Raw genomic sequence first — 23,254 nt, 5'->3', positions numbered from 1 at the left:
AGCTCCCGATCCAAACCTGGATCCTGTCTCAAGATGTCTCGTAACCACCATTCTGGTAATATACCAGAAAGATCTCTGATAACCCATATAATGACAAGAACCAATTCCCAACCAAACCCTAGGGTTGTGGCTTCCTTGCTACGCGTACGGGTCCTATGCTTTCAGTAGTACGGGCCCATACTACCTTCCACACCTACCCATAGTTGTCTCAAGTATCATCACAACACCCTAACAATATACATAATCATAGCGAGCGCTCAAAACCCCACTCCTAGAGGAATGCTAAACATCTCATAACTTGCCTCCCAGCCTCTCACAACCGACCCATGAAACTTCCACCAACCCTGCAACCCTCGTATATTCTAACCATACATAACGTTGGACCCTATAGACTTTTGAATACTCGGTCCTACTCTAAGCCCACAACCAGACAAGGAACAGAAATAAAGTCAAACCAAACATTCTCAGGCTATAAGATGTTAATTATGTACAATCGCGATGCATATACTAAGCAACTACAGTAATGATGTCAATTTCATATAAGGAAAACCCTAGGCTATCAGGCATCATGTAATCAGGCAATTCTATCATGCAATTCCTGAAGATCTCTAGCCTAGTACCAGCATGTTGTTCTAACATATTAGATAGTCAAATACTGTATGGTATTTTGGGGTCTATCCGCGAGCTCCAGCTGATCGTACACTGCATCCTCCTTTATCATTTGAAAACCATTTTAGAAATCATTTTTGAAATCTTTGCCTGATTTGAGACTGGATTCACACGAGTGTTCCTCCAATTCACTCAAACCAAGGCTTTGATACCAACTTGTCACCCGTTAATTCAAGCCAATTTAAAACTTTTTAAAACATTTAAGTTATTACAGTTTACTTTCAAAATAATTTAAACATCAGAGTATTCCCAAAATCAATCAAGAAAATGTAAGGAGGTGCACGATCACGTCTTCGCCTTCCCACGATCATCAAAAAACCTGAAACAATAATCGATAAATGTAAGCTCGAAGACTTAGTGAGTTACCCCCAAAATACCAACGCCATACAGATATAACCATATCATATAAATATATAAGAAAACAGCAAACAACATGTATAATGAGCCATCAGTCTGACTGGACTGACTCCCGGTCCTCAGCCTATATGGACTGTTCTCCGAGCCATCGATACGTCTGGACCGCCCTCCTCGGGGCCTTCAGCCTATCCGGACCGCTCGTTGGGCCTTCAACCTAACTGGATTTGCCCGGCTCGGGCCTGCAGTCTACCCAGGGTGTCTTGGCACTACAACACACAGCAGGACCTGCCTCAACCCTTCCCCAAACCAATAAACATGTACACATACATATAACAAGTAAACATGCAAATCTAACAGATCACTAACATGGCAACCATCCTATAACCAGGATACCGATTTAACCGATCTCTAACATAGCAACGATCCTAAACCAGGATGAATCTAACATAGCAATAACATAGCAACCATCCTAAGCAAGGATGTAATCTAACATAGTAATAACATAGCAACCATCCTAAGCCAGGATGTAATCTAACATAGCAACCATCCTAAGCCAGGATGTAATCTAACATAGCAACCATGCTAAGCCAAGATGTAATCTAACATAGCAACCATCCTAAGCAAGGATGTAATCTAACATAGCAATAACATAGCAAACATCCTAAGCCAGGATGTAATCTAACTTAGCAATAACATAACAACCATCCTAAGCCAGGATGTAAATCATAAAGGGTCGGCCTTGGTGCCGTAGACCTTGTTGATGTAGTGAGGAGAACTCACCTGCAATTGCCGACTGAAGAGATAAGACCAAGCTGCTCCGACTACTGACACGAACTTCACCACAGAACACTACCAAAGAACCAATTCAAAAAATACCAAAATACCCTTATAAGTCAAACTGGTCAACTCTTGGTTAAAGTCAAAGTTCTCAGTCAAAGTCAACCTTCCTGGTTGATTCTACTCGCCGAGTCAACCCGTCGACTCGTCGAGTTCTTATACTCAGAAACTCTCATAATACGACTCAACTCGCCGAGTTGCCCCAAGACTCGTCGAGTTCAACGATCTCGGAATTTCATCCTGTCCAACTCACCGAGTCGCCAACCAACTCACTAATCCAATGCTTTAACCAAAAGAGGTTGGGTTTTACGACCAGACTCGCCGAGTCCAAGAACAGACTCACTGAGTCCAAGGCAATCTTCAACAGACTCGCCGAGTTGTTCTTCTAACTCGCCGAGTCCATGCACATGTTCATACAACTCGTCGAGTACACCCATGTGACTCGCCGAGTCTCTCTAGTTCTCAAACCATATATAGTGGCTTTTCGAGCCATGCAGGGGCTCAAATCCACAGATCCACTATTCTACAGTCTAACACTCACATAAAGTGGCAAACTTTACGTGAAACCAAGGAGATATAGGCCCAAAACACTCTAGGGCTTGGGTTTTAGACAAAGAGGCCTCACCAATAACTCTTAGACAGAAGCTTTATGACATTTTGGAGCATCACAAGCCTAGATTTGAAGTAGTAACCTCGGATCTAAGCCTCTAACTCGAAATAGTTCTCAATCATACCAAAAATGCCACAAATCTCAAATGATAATAGATCTAGATGCAAAAGAGTGAAGGTAACAAATTATTACCTCCAAAATGTGCCCAAACTGAAGTAGATTCTAGATCCACACCTCTCTTGATGCAAGCCTTTTGATCTTCAAGTTTCTCCCACTAGAATTAACTTTCAAAGCTTCAATCTCCCTCCAAGGCTTCACACACACACGAGTTTAGGGTTTTCAGGATCTCAAAGGGTGCTAAGGAGGTTGAGGGGAGGACATAAGGTCCTTTAAATAGGGTGCAAACCCGAAGATTGGGGTTTTCTCTACTCAGCACCAACTTGTCGAGTCCAGCTGCCGACTCAGCGAGTTGGTCACTTAACTCGCGACCAAAATCCCGCTCAGACTTGATGAGTAAACACACCCACTCGCCGAGTCCACCTCCTAAATACACATTACACTCTTAAACTCTTGCTTCTGAACTTGGGATGTTACATTTTCATCATAAATTTGGTTTATTAAAAAATCTTATTTTCCGCATTACTTGCTACTTGACGATTGAAACTTTGTTTGAGTTCTTCAACACTTAGACACTTGAAGTCTAAGGTCACTAGTTTTTCTCAATTTCTTCAGTTTGTATCAAGGCTCATGTGCATTATTGGTCACTTGTTTGTACAATTTTCTAAGCTTCTAAGGTTACAACAAAGTACATAAAAATTCAACGAACAAAGTGTGATGCCAAAATAAGAAAACTGAAAGTATAAGGCTATAAATGGTGGATTTGTCAACATAAATAAGGTATACTTTTTAAAGTAAAATGATAAACTTGAATTTTACAATGTTGTAACAAAAAGAAAACCAAAAAGCACAATGCTATAATAAGAAACTTGAATTTTACAATGGATTGATTTTTCAAAGTTAATTGTGCTTATAATAAGAAAATTGATAGTACAATGCAATAATTGGTCTTTTTTCTAAGTAAAATGCCTTGATACGATAAAAAAATTGATTGATTTATTTTTAAAATGCCTTGATAAGAAAAAACTTGAAAGATACAATTTTTATATGGGTTGATGTTTCAAAGTAAAATGCCTTGATAAAGAAATTTTTAAAAGTTACAATGTAGTAGAACAAAACATACCAACACATATTATAATTGCGCTGAATACCAAAAGAATGCTCCAAATTTGACCCATATACCGAAAACGGGTCGACTTGGGTTATGTTATATCACTGAAAAGAGCTACATGTGATATTAAGAGCTACATGTGATATTAAGTAATAGCAATATGTCATTACATAAAAATTAACTTAGAATTGCTCATTTAAACACACACACACACACTTGTACATGAACACAAAAATTATATTTATGTGACATGTGTGTATAATGAAATAAATGTGATGATGATAAAAAAGAAAATATAGAACACAACATTTGTTCACATAGTACATGAAATAAGCAAGGCATCATGATCCTAAGTTTTCTTCGTACCCATATGAGAAGGTGACAAGTGTCACATTTTGATAAAATTGATAACATGTTAAGACACTTCTCATCATTTCATATTGATAGGAGGGTATTTAATTCCTCTTATAACAATTTCATTGAAATACAAATCGATTTCCACTGCTATAAGTGGGTAAAATTTCATAGTTTAATGTGCTAGCTAACAAGGAAAAAAAAGGTAGTGATATAATTGGCTAGGGTTTTTCAAAGTACAACTTATGAAAAAAAAAAAAAACCCAGAATGTTGCAAGTAGAAAAAAAAAAAAGAATATATGCATAGTTTAAGTTTCAACCTCATATTGTGCCTCAATAAACACCTTTTTACATAGTAGCAATTTTTCAAGTTATTAAGCTCACTCAAAACAAATATTTTATATACTTTTTTCCACCTTAAAAGATCCATGTTTCATTCCAACTGTTGACAAACAATTTCATTAGGAACTACTCACACCATCTCCAACAAAAGCCTCCCATAGTTTCTTTCAATTCCAGGGTTACTTTCAATAACAAACTACAATCTAATTGAAACAAAATTATAGAAACTAAAGAAAAAACGAAATGGGGTGAATTCTTCTCCATTATAGAAACTATAGAAAAAAACGAGAAGGCATTAAGATTCAGAACAAAAAAATCAAAATACACTACTACCTTTTGGTTTTGCTTCAACAACAAATTAAACAACCTAAAAAGCTCTATTATCACAAAAAGATTGTGATTGTTATCAACAAAGTTGAAATTCTTGATTACAATAATAGATTAAAAAGAAAGAAATAAGTTCCAGAAGAATCTAAAAATACCTCTATTGTAAATAAAAGAAGATGATAAAAAGAAGAAACTCGTAATTTTCAAATAGGAAAATTTTGTATAAAGCACCTTTGCCTTTCAAAGATAAAAACCATAATGTAACTGTTTGTGCCCCTACCTAAAATGCTATCATTTGAAATAAACAGAATATAACAAATATTCACAAAAGTTAGAGAAACTAATAGTAAGACACCTTATATTATAATCCCTTTATTTTGAAAACCACTAAAAAACACATTAAACAAAATAAAAAGAAATAAAACAGCTTGTAGCTCAAAATTTAAATTCCATAACAAGAAATTAAAGTTAGAATAGTTTAAGCAAGATCATATTAATGCATAAGTCGTGTACAAAACATAAGAAACAGGACATCAATCCGTAGGTCTTTTTTTAAAACATTACTATTAAAGATTATATAAATAAAAGTAAAAAAAATATACCAAGTGCCCTGGAATCTTAAAATAAATTTATAATCAAGACAGTTATTTTCATTTCTATGCATCGGATGGTGATGAGGTGGAGTTGTAAGTTTTTTCTGTAAGATTGTATGCATTGGAGAATTGAAAGATGAAGTTGTATAAGAGTGGAATGATGAAAATGAAAACAGAGAAGAAAACATTTGTTCACATAAGACATGAAATAACCAAGGCATCAAAAGGAAGATAAGATTAAAAAAATGTAACTTAAAACATCACATAAAGACCCTACTTTTCAAGTAGGAAAGAATTATATAAGGAACCTCTGTCATTCAAAAATCAAAACCCTTTGAAAAATTCAATCAAAGAAAAATCGAGAACAAGACAATTGAGATAAAAAAAATGAAAAACACAGATATGGTTGAAGAGACATTTCTAATGAGCAAATCCAAAAGGTTATATTAAACAAATGAAAATACATAAATATGGGATAGACAAGCCATTTAAAGAAAACACACAACATATTATTTAACATGAAATGAAGAAAATAACACTGCTAACAAAGGGGAAGGAATCACATTCCATTCCATCAGGCAAAACAAACAGCTTCTTTCATTCCAATGGAACTAACCATTACATTCCCTCAAACCAAACACATCCTCAAAAAGGAAAAAGATAAATATTAAGTTAAGGGCTGTTTCTCTTTTACACACAGAGGTTAATGAGTTAAGCACCTAATCTGGAAAGCTATACAACATTGTAATTGTTCTTTCTTTTTGACTTATATTATTGGTCAGAATGACTAAATGGGTTAAGCAGCCTATTTGCACTTTTTTTTCCCTCCCAACTCTTCTCACATTCAAATTGATAAATATTGAAATTAATGAATATTGTGATTTGCTTTTAGAAATGTAGGGTAAAATGATCATTTTGGTCTCATTCTTTGTGAGTATTCACAAAAAATATATATATATATACAAAACATTTTTTATGATGTTTTACCTGTGTCTGATCTGGAGATAATACAACAGGACCATAATCTTCTATATTCTTTTTGTACCTGAAAATGAAGAAAACAAAATCATATAAGAGGTTCAAATGCTAATTTTGTTAGAAAACCTTTCAGACATGAGGAAAGTGTACAACTTGACTTGAGCACTATGTCCCATTGGTTGCTTTTCAGGTTTTGAACTATATAGACGCATGATGAAATCACTGGTTTCATTAATCTAAGAAGTGACTTTTACATGCATCTATGACTCCTTTCAATCTGTATTTTGGAGCTCACTCATATATCAATAATCTAAATGAATATACGACAACATGCCATGATTCAACTTACTATTCCTAAACAACTAATGATAATCAGAGTATTAACAAAAAGATGAGATGATTACATCGGTAATTTTCACCTTCTGAAGTCCATCACTATTCACTAGAGCCAAAATCAACCTTAAAGAGCTATATTGAGCATAAAATGTATAAAAGGAAAAAGGCTCTTATTTCTTAACATGAATGGAAACAAGAATCAAAACATTAATAGTTCTAGACTTCAAGAACAGAACATTTGTTCACATAAGACGTGAAATAACCAAGGCATCAAAAGAAAGAGAAGATTAAAAAAAAAAACATAATCATAGAAACCATTATATATACTTTAATAAAGAGCATGATCAATCAAAAGGCCATTACTGATATTCAACAAACACTTATGAAAAAACAGAGAATTGACACAAATACCCTCTTGAACATCAACATTGAGCAAACATCTCATCAAAATGGAAGGGGAGTCAGTCACATGTTTGTGCTCCCCATCTTTCAACAAGAAACCCGAAATAGGAAACACTTACTAATAAATAAATCCAAAAAATTTATCAAACAAATAATTTTGCATAAAAATGTAAAAGTTATAAAATAGAAAAGGGTGAACCTTAAAAGACAAACCAGATAAACTGCAAATTAACACCAAGCATCTGTTTTTGCTTCAACAACCTAAAAAAGGCTCCATTGTCACCAACAGATTGTTATCAACAGAGTTGAAATTCTTTCTTGATTACAATAATAGATTCAAAAGAAAGAAATAAGTTCCAAGAAAGTAAATTCGATGGACAGATAAGAAAGCCAAAATAACTGCAATTTAATAAAAAGAAACACAAGAATCTAAGAATACCTCTGTTGTAAATAAAGATTATATAAATAAAAGTAAAAGAAAATAATATATATACTAAGTACCATGGAATCTTAAAATAAATTTATAATCAAGACATTTATTTTCATGACTTTATACTAACCTTGCTGCATCAACCAAGGCTGTTCTTATGACTTTCAAAGGGTCAATGATTCCATTTTTCACCATATTCACCTTCAAATAAATAAACTTCAGTAAAATTACTCAATTCCAAATAATAATAATAATAATAATAATAATAATAATAATAATAAAATCTCCATCTCCACTGACACATACCTTTGGCAACATCATACCCAAGATCCAGATCATACTGCTATAAAAACTTGCCAACAATAACACTCAAAAATCAACAAGCTGAATGATGACATGGCAATATTTACAACTCTTATAAAGTTGTATGATGCTCTAACCTTTCTTGATCATAATAAGCCAGACTCATTTGCTGACCTCATTTGTACAACAAAAAGAATCATGTTATAGAATTGGGATTTTATCCATTTGAAAAAGATAATCTGATCCCATGATGGACACGTTTAATGGTTAAAATAAACATCACAAAGAGGCCTATGTTATGTTATACACATCATGAATCATGCCAACTAAGAAATAAGCATCACATCATCATCAAAAAGAAAACAGAGAACATACGACATGAAATAACCAAGGCATCAAAAGGAAGAGAAGATTAAAAAAACATAATCATAAAGACCATTATAGAAAGGAAGAATAAAGACCATTATATAAATCGACTATAACGAATATAATGAAAAACAAAAAACTCAAAGACCCTAATTTTCAAGTAGGAAAGAATTATATAAGGAACCTCTGCCATTCAAAAATCAAAACCCTTTGAAAAAATCAATCAAAGAAGAATCGAGAACAAGACAATTGAGATAAAAAAATGAAAAACACAGATATGGTTGAAGAGACATTTCTTGGGCTAGCTTCCTAATGAACAAATCCAAAAACTTATTAAACAAATGTAAATATATTAATATGCCATTTAAAGAAGATTAATTTTGCGGAAAAAAGGGTAAAAAAGCTATAAAACAATTGAGGTAGTTAGAATTTGAAGAGTTTTTCATACTCACATGAGCTCCTACATTCTTGTAAAAACAATAGAAAGTCAAAACTTACACACCACATAGAATATAGAAGATTATGGTCTTGTTGTATTATCTCCACTCAAATCAGACACAGGTAAAACATCATAAAAAATGTTTCATATATTTTTTGTGAATACTCACAAAAATGACCATTTTACCCTACATTTCTAAAAGCAAATCACAATATTCATTAATTTCAATATTTATCAATTTGAATGTGAGAAGAGTTGGGAGGGAAAAAAAGTGCACATAGGTTGCTTAACCCATTTAGTCATTCTGATCAATAATATTAGTCAAAAAGAAACAACAATTAAAATGTTGTATAACTTTCCAGATTAAGTGCTTAACTCGTTAACCTCTGTGTGTAAAAGAGAAACAGCCCTTAACTTTATATATATCTTTTTTCCTTTTTGAATATGTTTTGTGTTGGAGACATCGGAGACATCACTTGCACCAATGTTGCTGTATGCCTTTTTATTTTAATAGTTTTTAGTTTGTAATTGCACCTCAATCCTCTTTCTCAAAGCACTTATGGCTTCAATGGAGCATCCTCTATGATCTTTGTGAAGAGGTTTGGAGGATTGATAAAGATAAAGATGAATTTAAAACAATATTGAGGTAGTTAGAAGAGGTCCCTAATTTATAATCATATATTATATTAATTTTATGTTCCTTAACTTTTACCCCATTTATTTTGCAGGTTTGTCAAAATTTGGACCTCAAGTGTTATGGACACGTGCAGAATTAATTCCACAACCACTAGGCTCCAATAAAATTTGTCCCACCGATTCAACTTCGACTTCTGGAACTCAATCGACGTAACATTTATTTTATTATTGAAATACTGATCATAAAATAAATGTAACTACACTCTTTAAGGGAAAATGAACTTCTTACTAAATACAATCAGGTAGGTTTTTGTATATAATATATTTTCCAATTCAATAAATTACCATATTCTATTGCTATCTAAAACAGAATGAATATATATATATATATATATATATATATATATATATATAATAATGGACAATGACCATCAAAAACCCCTGACAAATGATGTTCTACCTGCCATTGGTTTTTTTGAAAGTCATGTACTCTGAAAAATTTGACCATGACCATCAAAAACCCCTGACAAATGATTGTCTTCTGAATAACTTTTCTTCTATTCTTAAGTAGCATTACAACTGGTGCAGTTTAAAAAATCAGATTTTTCAGAAAAAACAAAATGATGATGAAGAAGAAGACAGGGTGATACCCAATCAGAAGAGAGAGAATTTAGATGAATAGTTCATCTCAGGAACATCCACAAGCTTTACTTCTGAAACACAGATACTATACATCAATATTGCTTTATATGCAAGAAATATCAATCTTCTTTCATTGATACAAAGCAATTTTCACTGCTGTGATTGGATAGATTTTTTAAAGTATAATGTCCTAATAAGAAAGATTAAAAGTACATCATATTACTGCACAATGCCCTACATATTCACACTGCTTACTTAAATTTAGTAGAGTATGATGTCTTAATAAGCAAAAAAATGAAAGTAAATTTGCTATGATTGGGTAGAATTTTAAAGCATAAAGAATGTCCTAATAAGAAAAAAGATGAAAGCACAAAGCTATAAAGGGGTAGACATCTAAAAGTATTATGTCCTAATAGAAAAATAGCTATAAGTACGATGCCATAATTGGATTAATTTTCAAAGTACAACATGTTATTAAGAAATTTTTTGAAACTAGAATACTATAATAGAAAGAAATGAAATTAGGATGCTTGAAAACACAAATGAAGGAAAGTAAGTTGTTAAAATTAACTTAGGCTTTAAGAAAATACATGACATTAAGAGACAAGGGAAGGATGATGCACCTGAAACCATAAAACAAACCCATCCACCATGTTTGTCTTTTATTTTGTTAAATACTAATAATTTGTCCCACATAGCATAGGAGATGAATTCTAGCCTGAAAGATTCAATAATATCACACATATCATATTCTTTAAAGTATACTAAAAGTGCTGAAGAAAGTTTTGTAAATTGTTACCTTTAAGTAGTGCTTGCCTCTTCACATTATTAAACAGTCTTTCTCTCATATCACCAGATGACTTCACTGTATTTATAACACTGCAATAACCTCACACTAACACAACAATTTATAATGGTGAATCAATTGGCATTTTATAAACCAATTTGAGACTGCTGATACTTACACATCCAATGAAAGTATAATCCTACAAATGGCAACCAAAATCAAACATCTTTAGATTTTAAAGTAAGAACAAAGTACAATATCTTAGAAGGAAAAGAAATTATAATTTAAAAGGAAACTTATTTGTTGTTACAAATATAATCCCCTCACATTCACTGATGTTTTTTATACAAAGGTATGTAAAAATTGGTGTGTTAGATGTCATGTATTTGAAAAGCTAGGCTTACCAAGACTTACCAAATACAAGCATTCATATTTTGATGTTGGGATCTGTTATTTGTATTCCACTTTGAATGATTCTGTATAAACCTACACAAACATATAAATGTTAAATATTAATAAGAGCCGTAATTCTAGAAAGTATAATTTTGTTATGGGAAAATAAATTAATAAACATAACAGATCCTTCAGTAGCATAGTCACAGTTCAACATATACGAATCAAAGAATGATGATTTCACATTACTGAATTTTTAACAAATATGAAGAACAACCATGACATAGATGAAAGTGTACAGACAATTTGTAACACCATTAGCACCAAGGGCAAAGCTTGCAACAAAGCTATACTATAGACCACTTTTGCATTTATATTAATAAGTAATCATCAAAGTACACTTTGGTTTCTTATCTTGGCTCTGTATAGATGAAAGTGTTCAACACCTACCATAACCTTATTGTCTTTGGAATTCAATCAGAATGAAAAGTAATTCAAGCAATCGTTTTGTTTGAGCAAGTTGTGCAGTGGATTGTTGAGTAGTTCCACCAGCAGCTGCCTTATCAAAACAATTACAGACATGTTGGAAACCGCAGCTAAGAAATGGAATCACGGATTCTAACGGTTGGAAACAACAATGTATTTTTAGTGATTGCTTTTATATATATATATATATATATATATATATATATATATATATATATATGTGTGTGTGTGTGTGTTGAAAAGAAAAGAAAAAAGACACAAATGAATAAAAAAGAGAAACCACTTGTATAACATTTTGTAGCAACATCATCTGGTTTTGGTGGACAAAAAGGGTGATGCTTGTTATTACCCTAAGAAGCACCAATCCAAATGCAGACAAATCAGTAATCAAATGCCAGAAATCATTAAAGATTAACTAACTCAAATCAAAGAAACTCATGTTACTAAAGTATGATAAAAGATACATTTACTATATAATGAAAAATTACCTCATTAGGAGTTTCCTCATGTCTATCAGAGTACACATTCATTCATCAACTGAATGTTGTGCTTAATTCTATCTTACAAATGCAACAAAACTCTTACATTGGCTTTGATTGATGACTACAAGCCATACCTTCTAACATACGTTTCATTGCCACATCAAACATTCCAAGAAAAGCATATTGCATGGTTCTCTAAAGAGGGTAATAACGTAATTTCAACCATATTACATCAAAATTGAATAACACATTTAGATGTTATATTCGATATATTCAATACATTCAATATCGGTTCCACTAAGGTATCAATATTTGTTCGCCCTTATATTACAAATTTCCTACTTCTGATATACAAAAATTTGGAACAACTTTTATATATTTTCATTTGGGTCAATCATAACATATAACGGAGTAATTATTTACAATAACCTGTATGATAAATTATTTTAGAAAAAGGTAATAATTACCGACATTGACATTGTATCTAAAATTGTATTAGATCTTACTGAGCCTATATGTTGTTGTCCAAGCGGGTGTTTATTAGCCAGCTTTAAAAAGTTCTATGTTATTGTTGTTTAGATTTTCAAAGGAGAATGTGAAATAGAAAAAACAAGATAAAAAAGTTGAAAGGTAGAATATTTTCAAAGTGCATGTCTTAATAAGAAAAAAAACATAAAATTAAAACGCTTAAATATGTTAGATTTTTAAATGGAAAATGCTATAAATGTTAACCAAAATCAAACAAGTTTAGATTGGCAAAATACAGAGTCTTAATATGGTAAATTTTATAATGCAATATATGAATAAATAAATAAGTACAATGTGTCTTGATATGAAAAAAATAATAATAACTGTTTAGATTTTCAAAGTACAATGTTCATGTAGGAAAAACAAAATAAAAGTATAATGCTATAACTGGTAACCAAAAACAAACATGTTTAGTTATTCTAGGTACAGTAAAAAAATAAATTTACAATGTCTTAATAGGTTTGATTATGAAAGATTGGTACCCTGGATCTTAATTTTGTTTTAGGTTTAGTTTAATTTTTGGGTTTTGGTTTGATTAGAGTGAGGAATTTATGGTTAGATGATGAAGGAGAAAGAGAGTTTATGCTTAGATGATGAAGGAGAAAGGAACAGGGGCAAAATAGTCATTTTACTTGGACTTCATGGACAATTTGTAAGAACATCAGTAACAGGGACAAAGCTATACTATAGACCACTTTTGCATGTATATTATTAAGCAATTAACAAAGTATAGTTTGGTTTCTTACCTTGGCTCTGTATAGATGAAGGTGTTCTACAACTCCCAATATACAAAGTATAGTTTGTATTCTACTTCACTGAAACCATGTAATAAATTTTAATTAGTATTTAGTTTGTTAGGGTAGAAACAGAAGGAATCACAGATTCCGACAGAGTTGGAATTCGAGATTCCTTTTAAAGACATGTTTGATTGACAATTAGGACGGAATTCAGTGCTGTCGAATTTCTTGAAATATCATGTCTGAAAATCGCAGCTATGAATTAGAATTGTGGATTCCGGTGGAATTGAAATTCAAGATTCCATTCAACGGTGCATTTGGTTGAAAATTTGGATCAAATTCAACTCTGTCAAATTCCATGGAATTTCATATTACTTTCAAGTAAAATGATTTTTTTCCCCTTATCTTCATCTTCTCAATCTCCTAACTCATAAATCATAAAAACCAAAACACATTCAATCAAAACCCAAAAACTTAAACCAAAATCATGATCTAAAAATTTTAACCAGATAATCTTTTTAGTCTTATGCTCATTTTTTTGCAAGGTGTGGATTGAGGAATTTTATGGTTAGGTGATGAAGGAGAAAGAGATAGAGGCAAAAAAGCAATTTTACTTGGACTTCACGGACAATTTGTAACACCATCAACATCAGGGACAAACCTTCCAACAAAGGTATACTTTAAAGACCACTTGTGCAACAAATGAAACATCTAGATGAAAACCATAACTTTTGAAATATTACAAGGACAAAATTGTAATTTACTCTATAAATAATAGGGACATGTTACCTGGCAATAACCAAGATCAATGTTGTAGAATGAGTAAGCCAACAATATATCATGCAAAAGGCGAATATATGGATTATCATCACCCTCATGAAACGACAATGACCTGTCAATCCTTACCTTTAAAAAAAATACTTAATTTTTTTTAAGAAAAAAAAACAAACACTTTAAATAATTTGAATTGTATGGTCCTTTTCATAACACATCTTTCTCGATCAAACCCTTCCTTTCTCCAAATTTGGTAAACCTTTTAGCCTGTTCTGGGGAAAATACTATACAAGATAAACTTGCAATAAATATAATATGTTGGGAGAAAGAAGTTGAAGGGCAAAATAGTCATTACCTGCCATTGGTTTTTTTGAAAGTCATGTACTCTAATGTTTTAACTGAGACAATATACCGCCTCTCTGCATATGTCAAATTGTATGAATAAGATCTCAATAAAAATTCCCAAACCTGGAATTACATGTCATTAACAGATTTAGTTAAAAATAGTTACAGACATGTTGGAAACCGCAGCTAAGATATTGTTTTGTTTGAGCAAGCTGTGCAGTGGATTGTTGAGTAGTTCCATCAGCAGCTGCCTTATCAAAACAGATACAGACATGTTGGAAACCACAGCTAAGAAATGGAATCACGGATTCTGACGGTTGGAAATAACAATGTATTTTTAGTGATTGCTTATATATATATATATATATATATATATATATTTATCACGCCCATCATATACTCTTTTATATAATCGTGGATGACATCAAACAATTCAACTTGTCCTACACAGATAAAAATACAGTGTAGAGTTTTGTGACCTATAAAGTCAATATGAAACAGCAGTTTTAACATGAACTTAATTTGGAAAAAGAACACATAAACCTGAGTTTCTTACTCCTTGATAAAATCCAACTAAGGCACCTATATCATCTGGTTGGACCTTTTATGTATGTGATGTGTGCCAAAAGGAAGATAAGATATAGATAACTGAAATAAGCATGGGTAGTATTAGGACAAAAAACTGGCATTTTAACCAATTAAAGATTGCTGATACTTAACATCGAAGGATAGAAGTTAATTTCAAAAAGATTTGCAATCAGCAACATTTGCAATCAGGTTTCCATGCGAAACTACTACCATGTAGGAAAAGGAATAAGTGGAAAGAAATGATTAAACTTTTGTAGAGTTGAAAAGAAAAGAAAAAAGGCACAAACGAATAAGAAAAAGAAACCACTTGTATAAAATTTTGTAGCAACATCATCTGGTTTTGGTGGACAAAAAGGGTGATGCTCGTTATTACCCTAAGAAGCACCAATCCATATGCAGATAAATCAGTAATCAAATGCCAGAAATCATTAAAGATTAACTAACTCAAATCAAAGAAACTCATGTTACTTAAGAATAATAAAAGATACATTTACTATATAATGAAGAATTACCTCATTAGGAGTTTCCTCATGTCTATCAGAGCACACATTCATACATCAACTGTATGTTGTGCTTAATTCTATTTTACAAATGCAATAAAACTCTAACATTGGCTTTGATAGATGACTACACGCCATAACTTCTTACATACGTTTCATTGCCACATCAAACATTCCAAGAAAAGCATACTGCATGGGTCTCTAAAGAGGGTAATAACGTAATTTCAACCATATTACATCAAAATTGAATAACACATTTAGATTTTATAATCAATATCGGTTCCAGTAAGATATCAATATTTGTTCGCCCTTATATTACAAATTTTCTACTTCTGATATAAAAAATTTAGAACAACTTTTATATATTTTCATTTGGGTCAATCATAACTTATAACACACTAATTATTTACAATAATCTCTATGATAAGTTATTTTTGAAAAAGGTAATAATTACCGAAATTGACAAGTTATCTAAGATTGTATTAGATCTTACTAAGCCTATATGTTGTTGACCAAGCAGGTGTTTATTAGCCAGCTTTAAAAATTACTATATTATAGTTGTTTAGACTTTCAAAGGACAATCTGAAATAGAAAAAACAAGATAAAAAAGTGGATTGTTGAGTAGTTCCACCAGCAGCTACCTTATCAAAACAGTTACAGACATGTTGGAAACCACAGCTAAGAAATGGAATCACGGATTCTGACGACTGGAAATAACAATGTATTTTTAGTGATTGCTTTTATATATATATATATATATATATATATATATATATATATATATATGTGTGTGTGTGTGTGTGTGTGTGTGTGTGTTGAAGAAAGTTTTGTAAATTGTTACCTTTTAAGTAATGTAATGTGTTCCTCTTCGCATTATTAAATAGACTTTCTCTCATACCATCGGAGGACTTCACAGCATTTATAACACTGCGATAACCACACACCCAATGGAGTAATAGAGCATCATAAAGCTTTACTAGTTGAAAAATATATATATATTTATCATACCCATCATATACTCTTTTATATAATCATGTATGACATCAAACAATTCAACTTGTCCTACACAGATAAAAATACAGTGTAGAGTTTTGTCACCTATAAAGTCAAAATGAAACAGCAGTTTTAACATGAACTTAATTTGGAAAAAGAACACATAAACCTGAGTTTCTTACTCCTTGATAAAATCCAACTAAGGCACCTATATCATCTGGTTGGACCTTTTATGTATGTGATGTGTGCCAAAAGGAAGATAAGATATAGATAACTAAAATAAGCATGGGAAGTATTAGGACAAAAAAAACTGGCATTTTAACCAATTTAAGATTGTTGATACTTACACATCGATGGATAGAAGTTAATTTCAAAAAGATTTGCAATCAGCAACATTTGCAATCAGGTTTCCATGGGAAACTACTACCATGTAGGAAAAGGAATAAGTGGAAAGAAATGATTAAACTTTTGTAGAGTTGAAAAGAAAAAGAAAAAAGGCACAAATAAATAAGAAAGATAAACCACTTGTATAACATTTTGTAGCAACATCATCTGGTTTTGGTGGACAAAAAGGGTGATGCCTGTTATTACCCTAAGAAGCACCAATCCATATGCAGATAAATCAGTAATCAAAATGCCAGAAATCATTAAAGATTAAATAACTCAAATCAAAGAAACTCATGTTACTAAAGTATGATAAAAGATACATTTACTATATAATGAAAAATTACCTCATTAGGAGTTTCCTCATGTCTATCAGAGTACACATTCATCAACTGAATGCTGTGCTTAATTCTATCTTACAAATGCAGCAAAACTCTTACATTGGCTTTGATTGATGACTACAAGCCATGCCTTCTAACATACGTTTCATTGCCACATCAAACATTCCAAGAAAAGCATATTGCATGGGTCTCTAAAGAGGGTAATAACGTAATTTCAACCATATTACATCAAAATTGAATAACACATTTAGATGTTATATTCGATATATTCAATACATTCAATATCGGTTCCAGTAAGGTATCAATATTTGTTCGCCCTTATATTACAAATTTCCTACTTCTGATATACAAAAATTTGGAACAACTTTTATATATTTTCATTTGGGTCAATCATAACATATAACAGACTAATTATTTACAATAATCTCTATGATAAGTTATTTTAAAAAAAGGTAAATATTACCGAAATTGACATGTTATCTAAAATTGTATTGGATCTTACTGAACCTATATGTTGTTGACAAAGCGGGTGTTTATTAGCCAGCTTTGTAAAGTACTATGTTATAGTTGTTTAGATTTTCAAAGGACAATGTGAAATAGAAAAAACAAGATAAAAAAGTTGAAAGGTACAATATTGTAAAGTGCATGTCTTAATAAGAAAAAAAAAAAAAAAAAAAAAAAAACTAAAACGCTTAAATATGTTAGATTTTTAAATGGAAAATGCTATAAATGTTAACCAAAATAAAACAAGTTTACATTGGCAAAACACAGAGTCTTAATATGGTAAATTTTATAATGCAATATATGAATAAATAAATAAGTACAATGTGTCTTGATATGAAAAAAAAAATAATAACTGTTTAGATTTTCAAAGTATAATATCCATGTAGGAAAAACAAAATAAAAGTATAATGCTATAACTGGTAACCAAAAACAAACATGTTTAGTTATTCTAGGTACAGTAAAAAAAATAAATTTACAATGTCTTAATAGGTTTGATTATGAAAGTATTGGTACCCTGGATCTTAATTTTGTTTTAGGTTTAGTTTAATTTTTGGGTTCTGGTTTGATTAGAGTGAGGAATTTTATGGTTAGATGATGAAGAAGAAAGAGTTTTTATGGTTAGATGATGAAGGAGAAAGGAACAGGGGCAAAATAGTCATTTTACTTGGACTTCATGGACAAGTTTGTAAGAAAATCAGTACCAGGGACAAAGCTATACTATAGACCAGTTTTGCATGAATATTATTAAGCAATTAACAAAGTATAGTTTGGTATCTTACCTTGGCTCCATATAGATGAAGGTGTTCAACAACTCCCATAATAACCTTTTTGCCTTATTGTATTCTACTTCGCTGAAACCATGTAATAAGCTTTTATTAGTATTGTAGTTTGTGAGGGTAGAAACAGAAGGAATCATGGATTCCAACAGAGTTGGAATTCGAGATTCCTTTAAGACATGTTTGATTGAAAATTAGGACGGAATTCAGTTCTGTCGAATTTCTTGAAATATCAAGTTTGAAAATCGCAGCTATGAATTAGAATTGTGGATGCTGGTGGAATTGAAAATCGCCTAAATACAGACTCTTAATATGCTAAATTTTAGAATGCAAAATCTTAATAAATAAAAAAGTACAACGTGTTAATATGTTAGATAGGAAAAATCATTTTTGGGTTTTGGTTTGATTAGAGTTTAAGATGACGATTGAGGAATTTTGAGGTTAGATGCTCTAGGAGAAAGAGAGAGTGGCAAAGTAGTCATTTTACTTGGACTGCACGGACAATTTGTAACACCATTAGCACCAAGGACAAAGCTTGCAACAAAGCTTTACTATATACCACTTTTGCATGTATATTATTAAGTAATCAACAAAGTAAACTTTGGTTTCTTACCTTGGCTCTGTATAGATGAAAGTGTTCAACACCTCCCATAACCTTATTGTCTTTTCGTATTCTACTTCCCTGAAACAAGGATATAAATTTTAATTAGTGTTGTAGTTTTTGAGGGTAGAAGAGTAAATTTACTTGTCGTTGGAGTTCAATCAGAATAAAAAGTAATTCATGCAATCATTTTGTTTGAGCAAGTTGTGCAGTGGATTGTTGAGAGGTTCCACCAGCTGCCTTATCAAAACAGTTACAGATGTTGGAAACCGCAGCAAAGAAATGGAATCACGGATTCTGACAGTTGGATTTCAGAGATTCCATTTCAAGACGTGTTTGGTTTATGCTGAAATTCAGTCCTATTGAATTTTTTGAAATTTAATGTTTGAAACTCACATCTATGAATTGGAATCATGGATTCTGGTAGAACTGGAATTCAGGATTCCATTCAATTGTGCATTTGGTAGAAAATTTGGATAGAATTCAACTTTCATCAAATTCCTTTTATATTTGATTGACTTGAACCATTCATAGGGGCAGGCTGAAGGAATTCAGTTACATTCTTCTTCTTCGTTTTATTAAATGACCAAAATACACTTGTTTTATATATAGCAAGATAGAGGGAGGACCTTTGATAATGCATAGAGTTGAGATTGCATGCCGTTTTGATCACAGCTGAACTTTGGGCCTGATCTTTCCATTAAAAATATGCTTATAAAAATAACTGACTAGTTTTAGGTAAAATGATTTTTTTACCCTTATCTTCATCTTCTCAATATCCTTTCATCGTAAATCATAATATTTTTTTTATATTTGGTGAAAATGAAAACATTCTTCTTTCAGTGATTGCTTATTATATATAGCATCCAACTTTCCTTTCAATCTTATTACAACATTCTACTTTCAAGATCCACCCAATGTAACCCCCCTCCATTAGTAAAGAACCAAAGCACTTAAAAAATATAGGGTTTAAATGCAAGAAATAACAATGTATTTTTAGTGATTGCTTATATATATATATATATATATATATATATATATATATATATATAATACCCATCATATACTCTTTTATATAATCATCGATGACATCAAACAATTCAACTTGTCCTACACAAATAAAAATACAACGTAGAGCTTTGTCACCTATAAAGTCAAAATGAAAGAGCAGTTTTAACATGAACTTAATTTGGAAAAAGAACACATAAACCTGAGTTTCTTACTCCTTGATAAAATCCGACTAAGGCAGCTATATCATCTGGTTGGGCCTTTTATGTATGTGATGTGTGCCAAAAGAAAGATAAGATATAGATAACTGAAATAAGCATGGGTAGTATTAGGACAAAAAAAACTGACATTTTAACCAATTTAAGATTGCTGATACTTACACATCGATGGATAGAAGTTAATTTCAAAAAGATTTGCAATCAGGTTTCCATGGGAAACTACTACCATGTAGGAAAAGGAATAAGTGGATGAAATGATTAAACTTTTGTAGAGTTGAAAAGAAAAGAAAAAAGGCACAAATGAATAAGAAAAAGAAACCACTTGTATAACATTTTGTAGCAACATCATCTGGTTTTGGTGGACAAAAAGGGTGATGCTCGTTATTACCCTAAGAAGCACCAATCCATATGCAGATAAATCAGTAATCAAATGCCAGAAATCATTAAAGATTAACTAACTCAAATCAAAGAAACTCATGCTACTTAAGAATGATAAAAGATACATTTACTATATAATGAAAAATTACCTGATTAGGGGTTTCCTCATGTCTATCAGAGTACACATTCATTCATCAACTGTATGGGTCTCTAAAGAGAGTAATAGCATAATTTCAACCATATTACATCAAAATTGAATAACACATTTAGATGTTATATTCGATATATTCAATATCGGTTCCAGTAAGGCATCAATATTTGTTCACCCTTATATTACAGATTTCCTACTTCTGATATACAAAAATTTGGAACAACTTTTATATATTTTTATTTGGGTCAATCATAACATATAACAGACTAATTATTTACAATAATCTCTATGATAAGTTATTTTAGAAAAAGGTAATATTTACCGAAATTGACATGTTATCTAAGATTGTATTAGATCTTACTGAGCCTATATGTTGTTGACCAAGCAGGTGTTTATTAGCCAGCTTTAAAAAGTACAATGTTATAGTTGTTTAGATTTTCATAGGACAATGTGAAATAGAAAAAACAAGATAAAAAAGTTGAAAGGTACAATATTTTCAATGTGAAATAGACTTAAGAGACATAGACTCACAATTTCTGTTCTTCATTATTGTGTTATCGATTCTTATCAGAAGTTGAGGATTTTGACTCACAATCTACAAATTCACATCACCAATACCATTAAAAATATTTATAAAAGCTCTAATACCTCAACTATAGTGTATATCATGTTTAACATACCTGTTGCATATACTGGGGATTTGAAAGCAAGACTTGCATCATACGAGAAACAGCTGGATTCTGCAACAGCTGGCTCATGTCAGGCATGCCACCTGTCATGTCTGCCCCTGGTAAACCACGACCACCTAACCCAGATACATTTGGTGCCCTTGTTGGCTGAAAACCACCTAATCATTTTCACCATACAAAGATATAAGATAATAGTTTAAAAAAAAATAAAATAAAATAAAAATAAAAAAGAAAAGTCTTGAATGTGAAGTTTATAATGTCTTTTATACCAGAAGGGGCACCCCAGGGTTAGGAAGTCGGTTAGAATTAGGAGTTGCAGAGCTTGGAGTTGTTTCAGGATTTATTGCACATACAACATCTGAAGGTCTGACTTCAGTTTTTTAGACCAAAAAATGTGTCATTTCAAATTGAATAAAATATGACTACAAATTGAAATCACTTGGCCGAATCAGATAAATAGCGAATCGAAATCAGACACACAACAAATGGAAACCACATAAATCGAAATCAAAGCCAGATTTGCTCATAAATCGAAACCACATAAATCAAACGTCCAGGAGCATAATTTGCATCAGCCCTGCCGAGGCAATTCAGTATATATAATATAAACAATCTGTATTTCAATCATTATATGTATCTGCACATGCTTATGGTAGTATGAACAGAACTTGTGACACCTGCATAAATAGTTGTACATTCAAGATTCATGAAAAAGAAAGTTTTTTTACTGGGAATCTTATTGTTTAATTACTTGATTTGAAGAGCAACTAAATTGTAATTTACTCTATAATTAATAGGGACATGTGACCTGGCAAAAACCAAGATCAATGTTGTACAACGAGTAACCAACACAAATATATAACTGTTAAAATTGGTGTGTTAGCTGTCATGTATTCGAAAAGCTAGGCTTACCAAGACTTACCAAATACAAGCATTCATATTTTGATGTAGGGATCTGTTATTTGTATTCCACTTTGAATGATTCTGTATAACCTACACAAATATATAACTGTTAAATATTAATAAGAGTTGTAATTCTAGAAAGTATAATTTTGTTATGGAAAAATAAATTAATAAACATAACAGATCCTTCAGTAGCATAGTCACAGTTCAACATATACGAATCAAAGAATGATGATTTCACATTACTGAATTTTTAACAAATATGAAGAACAACCATGACATAGCCACAAAAAAGGACTTGACTAAAACATGTTGATCTGACAAAACAAGGCTTCCATAAGAAAGTGACAGAATGAATGACATTTTCTTACAACCAACAAAACCAGATTTTATCAAAGAAAAAAAAAAAGCAAAAAAAAAGGACGAAGAACCCAATAAAAAGATCAAAAAAAAAACACGGAGACACAATCTGTAGTTTCCTTCTTTTCTAAGTTACAATGAATCTGGTGGAGTAACTTAAACCTATAACATCAGAAAAACCTGCCATCGAAAAGCTGAAGAAGAAGGGGTAATACTGGAAGTAGAAACACAAAATAGAATAAAAAACAACAATTAACCTTAAATTGAAAACTTACAGCGATCTTGACGATTTTTGTGAGTCTCCTGTAAAGGATCAGGGTGTCTGGGTCTCCCTGAAGTGGAATTGCAGAGATCGCTATGGGTCTCCGGGGGGTTTGGGTAGCGGAATGGCTGAAGAACAAACGGTATAATGCGCAATTACTGACCCAACCCTTTCGAGTTTTACTTATATCTCCGGCGAAAGAGGGAGGTGGGTTATA

At 31.7% G+C, this 23,254-nt stretch overlaps 1 long non-coding RNA gene across 19 annotated transcripts; it reads right to left on the bottom strand.

Moving 5' to 3' along the window:
- Window positions 1–839: 839 nt before the first annotated feature.
- Window positions 840–23,254, bottom strand: LOC145048401 (uncharacterized). Of its 19 annotated transcripts, XR_013682845.1 has the most exons (19): window positions 23,051–23,254; window positions 22,435–22,505; window positions 21,782–21,882; window positions 21,504–21,670; window positions 19,081–21,418; window positions 18,471–18,542; window positions 16,645–17,378; window positions 16,478–16,531; window positions 16,311–16,396; window positions 14,552–16,176; window positions 11,480–14,455; window positions 11,051–11,122; window positions 10,815–10,835; window positions 10,649–10,744; window positions 10,473–10,567; window positions 7,770–9,920; window positions 7,594–7,664; window positions 7,233–7,294; window positions 5,805–6,362 (listed from the first exon to the last, which is right to left on the bottom strand). It is a non-coding gene; the product is annotated as an uncharacterized LOC145048401 (long non-coding RNA). The 19 variants fall into 19 exon arrangements; XR_013682837.1 differs by adding an exon at window positions 840–988 and having other exon boundaries at window positions 6,305–6,362; window positions 10,649–11,122; XR_013682842.1 differs by having other exon boundaries at window positions 7,770–9,786; window positions 9,858–9,920; window positions 10,649–11,122.

The sequence above is a fragment of the Lactuca saligna genome, chromosome 5, assembly GCF_052625555.1.
Source record: "Lactuca saligna cultivar CGN05327 chromosome 5, ASM5262555v1, whole genome shotgun sequence".
Taxonomy (NCBI): domain Eukaryota; kingdom Viridiplantae; phylum Streptophyta; class Magnoliopsida; order Asterales; family Asteraceae; genus Lactuca; species Lactuca saligna.
Note: the sequence above shows the minus strand (reverse complement) of the source record. Positions and strands in the feature narration are given on the sequence as shown.